The 16085-nt window shown below is 51.6% G+C and overlaps 1 pseudogene across 1 annotated transcript; it reads left to right on the forward strand.

Moving 5' to 3' along the window:
• Nucleotides 1–5268: 5268 nt before the first annotated feature.
• LOC147351292 (syncytin-1-like) lies at nucleotides 5269–9329 on the forward strand (annotated as a pseudogene). Its single transcript, XR_015147376.1, has one exon. The product of XR_015147376.1 is annotated as a syncytin-1-like (transcript).
• The last annotated feature ends 6756 nt before the right edge of the window (nucleotides 9330–16085 follow it).

Raw genomic sequence — 16085 nt, forward strand, 5'->3', positions numbered from 1 at the left:
TGTGTATACCTATGATAATAGACTTTTGGTTTGTGGTGACCATGAGATTTCGATACAGCAGTCTACATATACGTGCATGAGTGTTTTCAGTTGCTGATCTCTTCTTTCCAGTGCATTCCGAATGTCTTGCATGCGTCCTCTCCTCCTCTCGTGATTACTGGTTTTGACCTCTTGTTTGTGTGCGTGGATGGTGTCCTACTTCTACTGCATGTTTGCATTTACTGGTGAGCCCTCTTATTTCATCCTTTTCCTGTTTCTCGTTGTGGCCTTTTCTTTTCAGCATAGAGAAGTTCCTTTAAAGATAGAGCTGGTTGGTGGTTCACAGAATATGTTCCTCAGATCAGATCACATCAGATCACTCGCTCAGTCGTGTCCGACTCTTTGCGACCCCATGAATCGCAGCACGCCAGGCCTCCCTGTCCATCACCAACTCCCGGAGTTCACTCGGGCTCACGTCCATCGAGTCAGTGATGCCATCCAGCCATCTCATCCTCTGTCGTCCCCTTCTCCTCTTGCCCCCAATCCCTCCCAGCATCAGAGTCTTTTCCAATGAGTCAACTCTTCGCATGAGGTGGCCAAAGTACTGGAGTTTCAGCTTTAGCATCATTCCTTCCAAAGAACACCCAGGGCTGATCTCCTTCAGAATGGACTGGTTGGATCTCCTTGCAGTCCAAGGGACTCTCAAGAGTCTTCTCCAACACCACAGTTCAAAAGCATCAATTCTTTGGTGCTCAGCCTTCTTCACAGTCCAACTCTCACATCCATACATGACCACAGGGAAAACCATAGCCTTGACTAGACAAACCTTTGATGGCAAAGTAGTGTCTCTGCTTTTGAATATGCTATCTAGGTGGGTCATAACTTTCCTAAAAGGTACATATAATGGGAAAAAAGAGGGTTTTTCTAGAAGTGCTACCTTCTGTGCTTTGCAAAACGTCCACATTGCTAATCCTCAAGATGACTACACTAAACCTAGTAGTGAATCATCAAATGAGCTGAGAAATATATCCTTAAGTGAAGAAAATAAAAATCTGAAGAAGCTGCTGTGAGTCTCATAAGCTAAAAAGTCCAACGAGGGCTTCCCTGGTGGTCCAGTGGTTAAGAATCTGTCTTGCAATGCAGGGGATGCGGGTTTGATCCCTGGTGAGGGAATTAAGATCCCAAGTGCTGTGTGGCAGCTAAGTCTACATGCCACAACTAGAGAGCCCATGAGACCCGACACAGCCAAATAAATATATATTAAAAAAAAAAAAAAGGAGTCCAAATACATGCAGAAGGCCAGATATCTGGGAGTCCTCACTCACCTTGAAGAATCTCAGGTTGGATCAATGCACGGTGCCTGGCGACTGTCCTCACAGGAGGGTAACGATCCCAGAACAGCTTCGCTGGCACCCAGAGTCCAGGTCTAGAACTGACCGTATTTGCATCTCCCAGGTTAAAGAAAGGTTCGTGCCAGAAATGCTGGGTTTGTTCCACCCCCTGGGCCAGGCCCCTCAGACACAGTGGGCACGGCACGCAGGACCGCCATGCTTTGGGGGCCGTGGAAATTGGTTCCATTTTGCCTAAAACAAACCAAAGGTGTTGATGCTTTGAAAGTCATTCAAAGGTCATTTTAATATTGCTATTACGGTGGGACGGGCTCACATTAAGTCATTCAGCCCCTGCACACCCAAGGCAGGAAACCTAGAAAGAAATACTGTGTCTGGGTCTTTGACTAATTTTAATTTTCGACTTGTTGCTTATCTGTATGTTCAAGGATTTCTCTAAAGGAAGTTTAGCTCTGAGTCCTTGCAGTGCCCTAAAGACCCTTCCCCCCAGGCCCTCCTTGCTCCTCCTCAGCCACACTGGCCCTCTTTCAGGCCCTCAGAAACCCCAGGCATTCTCTGGCCCTGGGGACCATGCGTGTGCTGATGCCTCTGCTTGGAACCCTGTTCCCAGATATGCCACCTGTCCCTCTCTCACCTCCTGTCCTTTACTCCTGTGGCCCCTGAGGTTCGGCACCCCTCTTCCAACAGGTGCTGTGTGTCCTGCCGCAGGTCTGCTCGTCCTTCCCTGGAGTCATTTCCGTTCCCCGGGGCTCTCGTTCATCTCACCCTCTGCCGTTGGCACTGGCGCTGGCACACGCGGGCGCCCAGGGAGTGCTGGTGATGAACAAAGGCAGGACGAGGTTGGAATGGGGTGTGTTTGACAAGTCAGACGCTTTTATTGGTTCCTGCCAACAATTTTGCTAGGATCCTCTGGGCCTTTGGCAAGATTCTGCCCTTGAAATAGATACACCCTCATGCAAGAAGTGTCTGTAGGTAGGTGGACAGCCCAGGGGCGGTCACCCAGCAAACCTAATCCACCCCAACCCAAAACCCCACCCAGGACCCTGAACCATCAGCACAGGAGTGTCCAGTCAGAGGAGGGGGTCTCCAGGGAAGAAATCTCTTGGGGCTGTCTGGCCGCACTTGGTCCACGCGTGAACCACACGCACACACCCGGCACACATGCATGTGGCTTTGGGCCAACACTGGAAGCTTGGCCCTCTAGCCCAAGGCTGCCAGGACAGAGAAACGTCTTCCTCTTTCTGGTTGCCCAGATCTGTCTCCTCTTCAAGCACCTCTGAGCCCTCGGGGTCAGGGTCCAGGCTTAAGAGGAGATTTACCATCCTCTTTTATCCACCCTGGGCCAAGAGGAAGACAGAGGAGGGGACTCAGCCTCCAGGCCACAGTCCTCCAAACAAGGAGGGGATGCCAGCCCCAGTGGGCCCAGAACGCCTGGGGAGAAGCTGGCTGCTGTGGGAGCCTCGGCCCTGGGACAGCTGCCACGCTTCCAGCCCCTCAACCCAGGGTCCCACAACTACAGACTGAGGCCCATGTGGTCACCATTGTCCTGGCCTCCCTACAACACCCCAGGCTGGGAAGGACTGACCTCTCCACAACAGCCCCGGTAGCCATTAACAATGAATGAGGCCTTGGGCCTGGAGAGGAACAATGGTGAGTGGCCCAGAGACTGAGACATGGGGCCCACTGCAGCATCAGGAGAAAGGGACACAAATACCTATAAGTGGGAGGGAAGTTCTCTGTCAGATGGATTTTTTCCCATCTGAGCCTCCAGGGAAGCCACAGAGTGACCCTTGAACATGCCTTTGCATCTGGCTGACCCTCCTCCAGTGTTTGGGGTTCCCAGCCACATCCCATGGCCACACAGACCAACTGGGTTTAACCCATTCATTTCCGTGGAATGTAGCAATTTGTTTTTCTTTCATAAAGTCTATGTTGGCAGCTAGCGGCTGAAACCAGATATATCAAAATGTCCACCTACCCTTCACGGCTGAAAGCCACCTATTCTTGCAAAGAGTTCTGGTTTCGGACCACCTGCCCTCGCAGTTCATGCTGAGCGTGCCCATCTCCCCATGTAGGAAGAGAGTGGCTGTGGGGTCAGGCCCCTTGTCTCACGGGTGCCTCAGGCAGGCAGGGTCACTGCAGGCTGGGTGGGGGGTGGCAAGTGAGGGGGCTGAAGGGACTGGGCGCCTGTCAGCACTGTCACTGAGAGTTGTTTGCCATCGATGGCTCCCTGCTCCCACCACTGGCAGAAAGCTCAGTCTTGTCACTTCCAGCAAGAGTCAGGCCGTGACCTCTGCCAGCAGTCCAGTGTGCCCCTGGGCGTGGCCCTGTTGGTGCTCCCCGCCCTGCTGCCTAGAGACATGTGGAAGTCAGGGTGCCTCTGGAGTTGGGGCCACAGGCTCCCCTGCTGGAAGGTTCCCAGAGAGGGAAGGCAGCAGCACGCCTCTGCTCAGAATCCCACTGAATCGCGCCCGCTGCCTCCCCAGTGCGCAGGCGGAGGGAGGCACACCTTCCACCCTGGCTTTCAGGTGGCCGCGCGTCCCCCTGCCACCACCTACAGGAACGGATGCTGCCCTGTGAGCCAGGCTGGGGTTCCCCTGGTTCCCATGAGGCACAGAGAGGGCCTGAGCCCTGTGACCTGGGCCCAGCTCCCCGCCCCTGCCTACCAGGCCACCGACGGGGACTTAGGGTTCATGCTTCTGGGCTGCATGGGTTAAGGAATGTCTCTGATCCTAAAGACCTGAGGGATGCTGATCTGGATGACACCTCCCACTCTGGCCCCACCTGAGAAACGGAGAGGGGGCCCCGCGGATATGGAATCCATTAGCCATAGACCTTCGCTTAAATACACCAAGCACCAAAGATGTAAACCTGGGGTGCTTCTGGTAGACTTTCTTTTTTTCTCTCACCACCACAGAAATCCTCTCTTATCTACACTCACTTTTTCATCCCTCATCCAAGACACTCCAACAGTTCCTCTGTAACCACTTCCCCATATCCAATGCTGACCAACAATATTTAGATAACCTTACCTGCTCCTGTCAAACATGTCAATGTACTAACCCCAATTCCAACCTTAAACCGACATCCTTTCCAACCCATCAAATGCGAGGCAGCCTCCCAACACAGGACTGGCAGATAGACTGTACTCATATGCCCCCGGTCCAGAGTCAGATACCTCCTGGTCCTTGTGGACACCTTTTCGGGCTGGGTAGAAGCATTTTCCACCACAAACACAAGAGCCCACACCGGGACCCAAATCCTCCTCACAAAAATTATCCCAGGTGTGGCCTGCCTTCATCCCTACAGTCTGATAATGGCCCGAAATTTACGTCCGAGGTCACCCAACAACTTGTCCAATTCTTACAGATACCCTGGAAATTTCACATTCCATACAGTCCCCAGTCCTCAGGAAAGGTAGAAAGGATGAATAGAAAAATCAAAGAAATCCTTACCAAACTAACCCTCGAAGTACATCTGGATTGGACTAAACTTGTGCCAATTGTTTTCCTCTGAATACGGGCTTTGTCCAGAAAGCCCCTGGGGCTGAGCCCCTTTGAGGAGATGTGTGGAAGGCCCATGCTCCCTTCTGGACGCCACCCTGAACCTCCTCCCATACCAAGCTTCTTACACGCCCCTCTGCTGGCGGAACTCCGCAATGGCCTCTGGAAATACGTCAACCACAACTTTCCTGCCCCTGACCCCCAAGCCTCCCTGCCTCCTTTACAAATTGGGGACACGGTCTATCTGTCTGATAATCCCCAGGGTGACCTAACCCCAAAGTGGCAGGGACCATTCAAAATCATCCTCCACACCTCAACTACAGATAAACTCGAGAAGGTCACCTCCTGGGTACACCCGTCTCGCCTAAAACGGGTCTACTCCAATCCTGCGCTGCCCTCCTTAAATGACACCTATCGGGTCTCCCTCACAGGACCCACCTCCTTAAAATTCATCCAGCGACAACCTCTGTCCACCATCGAAGAAGACACTGAATGACCTGGACTCTTAGCCTGCAACTGTTCCTGACCCAACTACTTCAAGACCTCTGGACCAGCGCCCCGACAGGAACCTCCTCCAAAGACCTGACTACACTGGTATCTCAACTGTGGCTCCAGGGATCCTCCTACAACCTGACTCCAGACGAAATTGATTTCTTTACTCTCATTCTCTACATCATTCTACATCCTAAAAAACACTGTTACTCCTTAGACTCAAACCACCACCAACTTGGGGCCTTTTCCCCCTCGCCCTCACTGGCCTCTCCCTGTCTCTCTAACTATAACAGCACTCTTAAGCTTAATCCTTGCTGTAGGCCTAGTAACTGTCTCCCTCAGGACTGGCCACCTACCCTTCGTCTTTCTGTGGGTATCGCCTACGTTGCTAGCTGTGTTCTACTCCTAGGGTGCTATTTCCTCTGCACTGCCTAACTAACAGCCCATGACTCCTCTGCTCCTCATCCTTGCTGCACTCCCCAGCCTTCTGGCTACTCCCTGCCCCTGCTCTGACATTTATTCCTATGTACATTCCTCATGTTATAATACAGCTCCAAAACCATGCACCATGAACCTCAGGGGCGGGAAGTCCAAATTCCTACTCACTGTTCAAGTACAACAGAGAGGGAATTTCGTGAGTACCTGCCATAAGCCAAATGGAAGAAACATATGTTTCTATCCCATTACCCACTGGGGGTACTCAGACGGGGGCGGGGTACTAGATCAAAATCGGGAAAAGAAACAAGAACAAGTCATCAAGAACATAATTTCCCAGGTACAGGCGACCCCTGAGCCTTATAAACGCCTAGACCTCCTTTCCCAGTTACGGCCTGTCCTAAAACGTCCCTCTGGCAACCAGCACCTTACCCGCCTTCTCAACTCTTCCTTCCAATTCTTCCAGTACACACAACACACACCCCAGTCTTAGATATGCATGTCACTGTCTCCCTCACCGTCATAACAATTCCTTTACCTTCAACCTGGCCTTTACAGGGCAACTACACCTCCCCTTCCCAACAAAAAGCTACACAACTCATTGGGCCAGTCTCTGACAATGTCCTTCTCTCAGCCTCTTCAAACCTAACCTGTATCAACTAGTCTAGTCCCAACTACACTGGTCTTACAAACTCCGCTCCCTCCTTCTGTTCCACTTGGGTTCTCTGGACCAGCACACACAATTGCACCATCCGGGAGTCCTCTCTCTCTGCGGGACCTGCACATATTCGTGTCTCCCGTTGGACCCCCTGGACCTTGCATCTTGGTCTTCCTGACCCCGGGCCTAACATTCCTCAAAGAAGAAGAGGGAGAACAAGAGTTTCCCCATAAGGGGAACTTTCCCACAGGAAAAGACGAGCCGTCATAGCCCCCTCCTGATTGGGACTGGCAGAGCAGCAGCCCTAGGCACCAGGATTGGAGGCAGCACGACCTCTGCCCAATTCTACTACAAGCTGTCCCAAGAACTTAATGAAGACATGGAGCAGGGACTGGAGTCCTTCCTTTCAATCCAAAGACCAATTAACTCATTAGCTTCTGTGGCTCTTCAAAATAGGCGAGCCCTGGACCTTCTCACCACAGAAAAGGGAGGGACCTGCCTTTTCCTAGGAGAAGAGTGGTGCTATTTTGTTAATGAAACGGGCGTAGTCCAGGGCAGAGTCAAAGAACTTAGACAGAATTGAACGCCGCAGAAAAGAGTTACAAAACCTTTACAGTCCCCGAAAGCAGTTCCCTTGGTTGCTCCCTCCTGGGACCACTGGTACTTATCATTCTATTCCTCTTATTTGGACCCTGTTTCTTCAATCTCTTTCAAAGGTTTCTCCAAGAATGCATTCGGGCCATCTCTCGAGATCAAGTCAACACCATTTTTCTTCTCGAGAGCCTCACCCCAAGCTCAGAAAAAGGAGACCCTGGGCCCTAGGACGATCCTCCATTCCAGACCCAACTCGTTGCCCCAATCCAGCAAGAAGTAGCCAGAGAGATATGGCACCCTTTTTCCCATTTTTTTACAATGATTTCAGGTCTGGAATGAAGGAGTCTTTTGGGCCAAGAAAAGAAAACAAGAGTCTCAAAGGCCCTTGCTGAATCATCTAACTTCAGGGAAAACAAAACAGAACTTTAGGTCCCGCCCTGATGCTCCAGGCTGGTTGCATCTATCTGGGACTTATCACCCCCTGTCCAGAAACCTTCCACCCCCTACACCTGCCCAGAAGACTTATCACCCCCTGCCCAACTACAATGCCATCTCAACTAAAAACTATCCAAAACATCCCGCCTGATTACCATTTCCCTTATCACCTCCACAAACCTCCCTATAAATACGGAGCCTCCCTGATCCCTCTCCAAGCTCAGCCTGGTCATTAGGCCGACTGTCGCCCCTCCTTGCCTGAATAAAAGTAACCTGATGCTGTGAAAGCGCTGCACTCAATATGCCAGCAAGTTTGGAAAACTCAGCAGTGGCCACAGGACTGGAAAAGGTCAGTTTTCATTCCAGTCCCAAAGAAAGGCAATGCCAAAGAATGCTCAAACTACTGCACAATTGCACTCATCTCACATGCTAGTAAAATAATGCTCAAAATTCTCCAAACCAGGCTTCAGCAATATGTGAACCATGAACCTCCTAATGTTCAAGCTGGTTTTAGAAAAGGCAGAGGAACCAGAGATCAAATTCCAACATCTGCTGGATCATGGAAAAAGCAAGAGAGTTCCAGAAAAACATCTATTTCTGCTTTATTGACTATGCCAAAGCCTTTGACTGTGTGGATTACAACAGACTGTGGAAAATTCTGAAAGAGATGGGAATACCAGACCACCTGACTTGCCTCTTGAGAAATCTGTATGCAGGTCAGGAAGCAGCAGTTAGAACTGGACATGGAACAACAGACTGGTTCCAAATAGGACAAGGAGTACGTCAAGGCTGTATATTGTCACCCTGCTTATTTAACTGATATGCAGAGTACATCATGAGAAACACTGGACTGGAAGAAACACAAGCTGGAATCAAGATTGCCGGGAGAAATATCAATAACCTCAGATATGCAGATGACACCACCCTTATGGCAGAAACTGAAGAGGAATTTAAGAGCCTCTTGATGAAAGTGAAAGTGGAGAGTGAAAAAGTTGGCTTAAAGCTCAACATTTAGAAAACGAAGATCATGGCATCCGGTCCCATCACTTCATGGGAAATAGATGGGGAAACAGTGGAAACAGTGTCAGACTTTATTTTTTGGGCTCCAAAATCACTGCAGATGGTGACTGCAGCCATGAAATTAAAAGACGCTTACTCCTTGGAAGGAAAGTTATGACCAACCTAGATAGCATATTCAAAAGCAGAGACATTACTTTGCCAACAAAGGTCCATCTAGTCAAGGCTATGGTTTTTCCTGTGGTCGTGTATGGATGTGCGAGTTGGACTGTGAAGAAGGCTGAGCGCCGAAGAATTGATGCTTTTGAACTGTGGTGTTGGAGAAGACTCTTGAGAGTCCCTTGGACTGCAAGGAGATCCAACCAGTCCATTCTGAAGGAGATCAGCCATGGGATTTCTTTGGAAGGAATGATGCTAAAGCTGAAACTCTAGTACTTTGGCCACCTCACGCGAAGAGTTGACTCATTGGAAAAGACTCTGATGCTGGGAGGGATTGGGGGCAGGAGGAGAAAGGGATGACAGAGGATGAGATGGCTGGATGGCATCACTGACTCAATGGACCTGAGTCTCAGTGAATTCCGGGAGTTGGTGATGGACAGGGAGGCCTGGCGTGCTGCGATTCATGGGGTCGCAAACAGTCGGACACGACTGAGCAACTGAACTGACCTGAATTGAACGTCTGTTGAGGTCGTCTTTCCTTTTTCTGCCTTGGCCTGAACTATACCTTACAGGGCCTGCCCTGGCTGCACGTGTCGCTGTCATGTTGCAGGGCAGTTCACGGAGGATAGGGAGCGCCTGGATCACTTTTGCCCCGTGTCTCTTCCAACCCAGATCTACACCTTTTTCTCAAAACAGACTTCAACACAACTTGCATGTATCTTTTTCTTTTTTGTCTTTTGTTTAGACTTTACTTAGATAGCTTTGAGGCTCTGCAGAGTGACTAGACCTTGGAGCTCAGTGTGGCTGGAGGCTGCCCCAAAGCACCCGGTGCTGTCCTGCTGGGCTCACCGTGCACTTCCGTTAGCCCACCTGGCCCATGACGGTGGCCACTGCCCTCGGGCTCGACTTGACCCACAGCCAGGCGCTCTCACAAACACGGGCTCACGTAGGCTCACATGGTGCATGCCATGGAGCCACGGGGCTGGGAGCAATCCCTGCTATCCTGGAGTCAGACAATGAATAAAGCTCCATGACAGGTTTAGAGTTAAAATTGTCAGGAGAACTTTAGAATTTAACTTTAGAATTAAGCACTGCTGCAGAAGAGAGGGCAGTCCGCCACTCATAAACACACAGGAGACCACATCAGATCTCAGGACTGTGCCTGCTGTGATTGACCCTGTCTCCTGCCTGTGCATCCCTGGAGCACCTGGTCACATGTGGCTTTGTTCTTCAGGTCTGGACAGCGGCGATGCTGTGTGCTGCTCACCAGCTGCTGCTGCTCCTGGACCACACGGGGGGAGGTGTCCAGGAGCCATGCCCCATGCTGGCCCACTCCTCACAAACCTGGTGGCCACAGATTTGTTTCAGGTGGGTCCAACCCCACTCCACAAGCAGGCACGGTGGCCAGCCCTCCCAGAGGCAAAACCTTCCCCTGTGGCTGGAGCCCAGAGGGAGAAGGGCCCCTAGCTTCAACGGCTGATCAGTGGCCAGAGCTCTCTCTATCACCCTGCAGGACACACAGTCAGGGCAGACCACAGCACAGCACAGCACTGGGCGAGTCAAGGCCAGAGACGCCCAGAGGACTCACGTTTTTCTTTCATTAGAGCTAAAGCCTTCTGACTTTCTGATTCATGTTTCCTTTGAGGGGCTTCAGGTTAACCTGTCCTCATGGTGGAAAAGTGAGATTTGGGTTTCTATTTCAGTTCTAAGTCCCAGTGGTTGGAGGGGTGGAAGATACTGGAGCCTCAGCACACACAAAAGGAAACCAGAGCTGGAGGAACGGGCCCCCACCTGCTGGCCAGGGAAAAGGGGTCGTCTGGGCTGAGGTCTCTCCGTGAGGTCTCCTGCGATTCCTCGGGCTGGCTGCTGCCACCGTCCTGCCCTGGCCATCAACTCACAACCTTTCTTCATCTCTCTCTTCTCCTCCTACTCACCCACCCGACATCTGATGCACTTTCCCTGCCAGGTTTTATTTGGAGACATTCCTTTGACCAGTTTCCTTAGGGGAGCCTGGAAAGCACACCTGTCCCCTGCGGGGCGAGGGCATGATGAACCTGTAAGTCACTGAGCTAGCCTGCAGAGGGCGCCAACGGCACAGGTGTGGAAGGGTTTCCAGAGACAGGGAGGCCTTATCATGAGGGTCTAAAAAAATCCACCGTGATCCACCAGGATATATTGGGATCACGACACATTGGAGTGTCAAGATCACAGGGAAGAAATGTGGAGCTTGGCAACCTATTGCGAAAGCAGCAAGTTCCTCCTCCTCCTTCAAACACAAGTGACCAGAATCAGGGTAGCAGCTTGCCTGGCCCCTTTTTGCCATTTCTATTCTGTCTCCTGTTTCCTCCAGCAGTGGCTTGGAAGCCAAGCCTGGGTGTCGGGTGGCAGCAATGGCTTTAATTAGTGAGTGATTCTATTACCTCCTGTACCGCATTCCTGGTCCTCTCCCTTTGGGTTTCCTAGCATCTGGGCAATGTGCTTCCTTGTCTCATTTGCCCGCAGCTTAGATTGGAGACCACGTACATGGTTTAAAAGCTTCTTTCTTAGCGCTTTTCCTAATTATGAGACTGTTGCTAAAGGGGAACATCTTCGATGACCCACAAATCCTATTTCCCCAAGCCATTGTTTTAAATGACTTTTAAACTTTGATTCCTGAGAGAATGGCATTTAAATTGACAGAGAATTCCTGTGTCGTCTGGCTCTGAGTATGTGAGTACATTTTAGCCCAAAAGTCCAGAGAGTCCAACATCCACAGTCTTACTTTCCAAAAAGAGGCAGAATTTGCAGCTTTAACCAAGGGCTGTACGTGGGGTGGCTGGCACAAGGCACTTTTCCTCCCACCCAGGCAGGCCCCATCCCTCCACAGGGAAGCGTGTAACTCTGCCCCATTACTCAGCCTGTTCGAAAGGTTTGGATGGGAAGAGATTGTGTTTTAGGGTGTGACCTCCACCCACCAGGCCGATTACCCAGCTCACTCCTGAGTCACCACTATGGTGCCCTCCTTTCTACTGTGGCAAAGACGAGCCGGGGTACTGAAGACTGTGCTTCTAGAAGCTGGAGTGTTCCGAGGATTTGCTCCTACAATTTCTCTTTCTGCAGAATCAGGAAAGAATGAAAAGGAATTGCCACCAAATCCCAAGAAGCAAAATCCACCAAAAGAGCGCACACCAGCCACTGCCTCTGCTGAGCGGTTTGAGAAAGCACCTTTAAGAATCTCCAGCATCATGATTATGGCACATACACCTTCTTAGCCCCTTCATAGATCCCAGCCCTGTCGTGGTGAAGGGGCTTGTGTAACTCAGTGAAGCTGTGAGTCATGCCACATGGGGCCACACAAGAGACAGGACATAGTGAAGGGTTCTGACAAAATTGATCCATGGAGGAGGAAATGGAAACTCCTCCCAGTATTCTTGCCATGAGGACCCCATGAACAGTATGCAAAGGCAAAAGATATGATACCAGATGAGCACCCCACCCCACCCCGCCCCCAGATCAGAAGGTGTCCAATATAATACTGGGCAAAAGCAGGACGAGCAGAGGGCAATTACTAACAGCTCCAGAAAGAATGAAGCGACTGGGCCAAAGTGGAAACGACACTCAGTCGTGGATCTATCTGGTGGCGACCGAAAAGCTAGGGCAGAGACTGTCATTTTCAGGGCAAGATGCCCAGGGTGTGAACCAGTCAACGCCAGACCCTGAACAGGCTGCAGAGGTTTCTCCACATGAGAGTGACCTTTGGCTGAGGATTCAGGGCCTTGGACTCTGACACGGCACCTTCTGTTTCTCCAGTTCTCAGGGGGCCTGACCCAGGCTGGAGTCCACTGAGAGGCCACACCTAGCTGTGGGGGCCCTGAGCCCCACCAGTCTGGCATGAACTCGGCTGTTTGAAGTTTCTTGGCACTGGCCTCCCACTGTCTCGGGGTTGGATGCCCTGTGGTAAGCACACACATGTCCTGTGCGGCCTGGCACAGGATGAACCCCAGACAAGCATGACTGTTCTTGGAGTCTTAGTACAAAGATGAGCCCCAGGACCCAGTTTGGAAATCACCCCCTGCCGCAGTATCACTTTTCCCAGCATTGCAGGGAGTGTTCGTGGGCACCTATGCTGCCAGCTCGGTCTGTTGAGATTGCAGAGAATCTCAATTGTCACAGAAAGAGGTAAAACAGTCCTCAAGGATGGTGTCACATCACATCTGTCTGGGTGACCTCGGAGCCACCCCCCCTCCTCAACATTTTGCTGGAAGTTTTACTTTTCTTTTTGGTTCGAAGGATTCATTAACAAAAGAAACCACTTTTCACACAATAAACAATTTCAACATTTACTAGAAGAATATTTGGCTTAATTTCAATATACAGCCCTTAAAAGAAGAGAAATAGAAACAATAGAGAAAAGTAACAGCACATACATCACCACATGGGGCCGACCAACATGCAGACTTAAACAGAGCTGGAAGGTCCCTCGGTAATAGCCATATGGAGTCCCAATTGGGAAAAGGTCCGCATCTCGCAGGTGAGACTTCAAGTTGCGGTTTTGGAGGCTCCCGCTTGGAATCCCAGGGTGCAGCTGATACCATCATCCGTGGGTGTGCAACAATGCAGCTCTGGTTTTCCTTCACCTTTTACATTGTTGTTTGTTTCACCTTGTGAGTCAGGAGATTTCCCAGACCCCAGGGAGTTGGCCAGAACTCCAGGGGCTCAAGAAAATCCAAGCCCCATGCCCTTTCTTATCCAAAGTGCCCCTTGACTTGCTGGTAACAATTTGTGTGTTTGCAAGCAGGCACATAGTCCAGGCAAGATCAGAAGTCAGTCAGAGGCCTTCTCTCCAGCCTCTGAAACCTGAACAAGCCTTCCTCCGTTGTCATTTCCCTAACACCGCCCCCCGCCCCTTTGCTGTCGAACCCAGCACAGAGACATAGCACCCACACACCCCCACCCCACACAGGCTTGTGCATGGCCTGGGGTTTCCATCTGCAGGGGAAGGCTGGATGGGTCGCCCCTCTGCCCTTCTTGATGCTTCTCCGTGTCTCTGCTTCACCCAGACTGTGGACATAGGCTACAGACTGGCTGAGAATGTTAAAGTTGTGTGTTTTCTTATTTCCACAGAAGTTCATGTTCATTTTAGAAGCCTTGGAAATCACAGATAAGCAGAAAATCCTTCCCAAAAGTGGCCTTAGCCAACATCTGGTTCTCAGTCCTCTAAGTTTGTGGTTCCTGCCTTTGGGGTCCAGCCCTCTGCATCTCAAGGTCCTGTGGTTATTAATCAGGTCTTCTATTGACTTGCAGTCACTAGACCTGGCCGAGGCACGAGGGATCCAGGAACCATGGTACCTGCTCCAAGGGCCTGGGAACACACCTAACACCAGGGGCACATGCATGCACACTTAGACACAGCACACCTGCACTCACAGACGTGACACACCTGCACACTCACAGCACCTCTGTGGGCTGCTGATGCAGCAGAGCTGGCCTGGAGATGGCTTCCTCATGTTCCCAACCCACCAGACAGGGCTCTGCCGGGAGAGAACAATGGACGCTGAGGATGCAGCATCCTGATTCCACAGATCAGAAAACAGAGGCCAGACAGATCAGAGTCGGGAGTTCTCAGCGTTTCCAAGGACAGGCGCTTAGTTTTGGTTCTGATGAGAGCCAGGCCAGCATTGGGCTGGGGCTCCTTTCTGGAGGCTGCAGTTTGGGGTGGGGACACACCAGTCCATGCAGCCTGAAATCACCACCAGGGGATGCCATTGGCAAACAGTAAGTCAGCACCAAAGTCCCAGGCCTGGGAGCAGATGCTGCCGCCCCAGGGCTGCTCCTCCGTGTCGTTGGGATCCCCAGGAACTTGAGGGCCCTGCCACAGGCCAGTGGGGCAGGCCAAGGGTTCCTGGAATCCCTCAGTTTCCATAATCCTCCCACCACCCAAAGATGTATGGGTGTGATTCAGTCTTGTGTTTACGTGCTGGTTTTGTCTAGTCGTGGGTCTTTAAACAAAAGTACAACGCACAGCAGGAACAGGGGCATAAAGTAGGAGGCGTGGCTATGCCTCCGTGGGGCCGTTTGTGTACCTGTCAATGTCCCCTCATGGCACACTCCCCTGATATCCCCTCAGAGAATCCTCTCACAGTTCCCCTCAAGCTCCCCACATGGCTGTTCCCCTTGATACTCTCCTCATGGCATCTCCTCAGGTTGTTCCCTCCTGGCTTCCCCGGATGATGTTTCTTTCCTCGCGGGGTCTCCTCCTTACTATCCCCTCGTGGCGTCCCTGATCCTGTTCCCCTCATAGTGTACCCAACGGTTCCCCCATGGCGGCTCCTCATGATGTTCCCTTTACGGCTGCCCTCATGGTGTCCTCTTATGGCATCCCCTCATGATGTTTCCCTCATGGTGTCTCCTTGTGGCATCCTCTCATGATTATCCCTTCATAGTGTCTCCTCTTTGGGTCCCCTTGTGATTCCCTTCAGGATGTCCCCTCATGGCATCCCGCACCGTGTCCAGCAACAGGGTCCATGGCGGTGACGAGAGCTGCCCACATACGTCCTGTGGTTTCTCGAGTGCAGGCCCGTCTACAGCCTGTGGGCAGGACCGTCATGGAGTGCAAGCTGAGTGAGTGTGACCTGTGCCTGTTTCGAATGTCTGAACCTCCCAGCTCATTCCGTACAAGTTTGGGTTTTCTCTGACTTCAAAACAAATAAACTGAAATAAACCTTAGAAATGGTTTTTAACTGAAAACACGTGTTATTCATCAAGCGCCTCAGCCATTCACTCAGATGACAGCCAGTGACAAGCCCGGTCTCCATGAGGGCAGGCCGCCAGTCACTGAGGTCGCATTGCTATGGTTTGCCCAAAATGTTTAATCCTCAGCCTTTTCTATTAGCTTCCTGGAATGTATATTTTGAAGGAGATGCTCTTTTTACAGGTGGTGAGAGAAAAAAAGAAAGTCTACCAGAAGCATTCAGGTTTACGTCTTTGGTGCTTGGTGTATTTAAGCGAAGGTCTGTGGCTAATGGATTCCATATCCACGGGGCCCCCTCTCTGTTTCTCAGGTGGGGCTAGAGTGGGAGGTTTCACCATTAAGCATCACTCAGGCCTTTGGGATCAGAGACTTTCCTTAATCCATGCACCCCAGAAGCATGATTGCTAAGTCCCCTCGGTGGCCTGGTAGGCAGGGGCTGGGAGCTGGGCCCAGGTCACAGGGCTCAGGCCCTCTCTCTGCCTCATGGGAACCAGGGGAACCCCAGCCTGGCTCACAGGGCAGCATCCGCTCCTGCAGGTGGTGGCAGGGGGACACGCAGACACCTGAAAGCCAGGGTGGAAGGTGTGCCTCCCCCCGCCTGTGCACTGAGGAGGCAGCGGGTGCGAGTCAGCGGGAATCTGAGCAGAGCCGTGCTGCTGCCTTCCCTCCCTGGGAACCTTCCAGCAGGGGAGCCTGTGGCCCCAACTCCAGAGGCACCCCGACTTCCACATGTC

Source organism: Bos grunniens, chromosome 19 (assembly GCF_055505025.1).
Source record: "Bos grunniens cultivar Pamir isolate PY7600 chromosome 19, Bosgru_T2T1.0, whole genome shotgun sequence".
Lineage (NCBI taxonomy): Eukaryota > Metazoa > Chordata > Mammalia > Artiodactyla > Bovidae > Bos > Bos grunniens.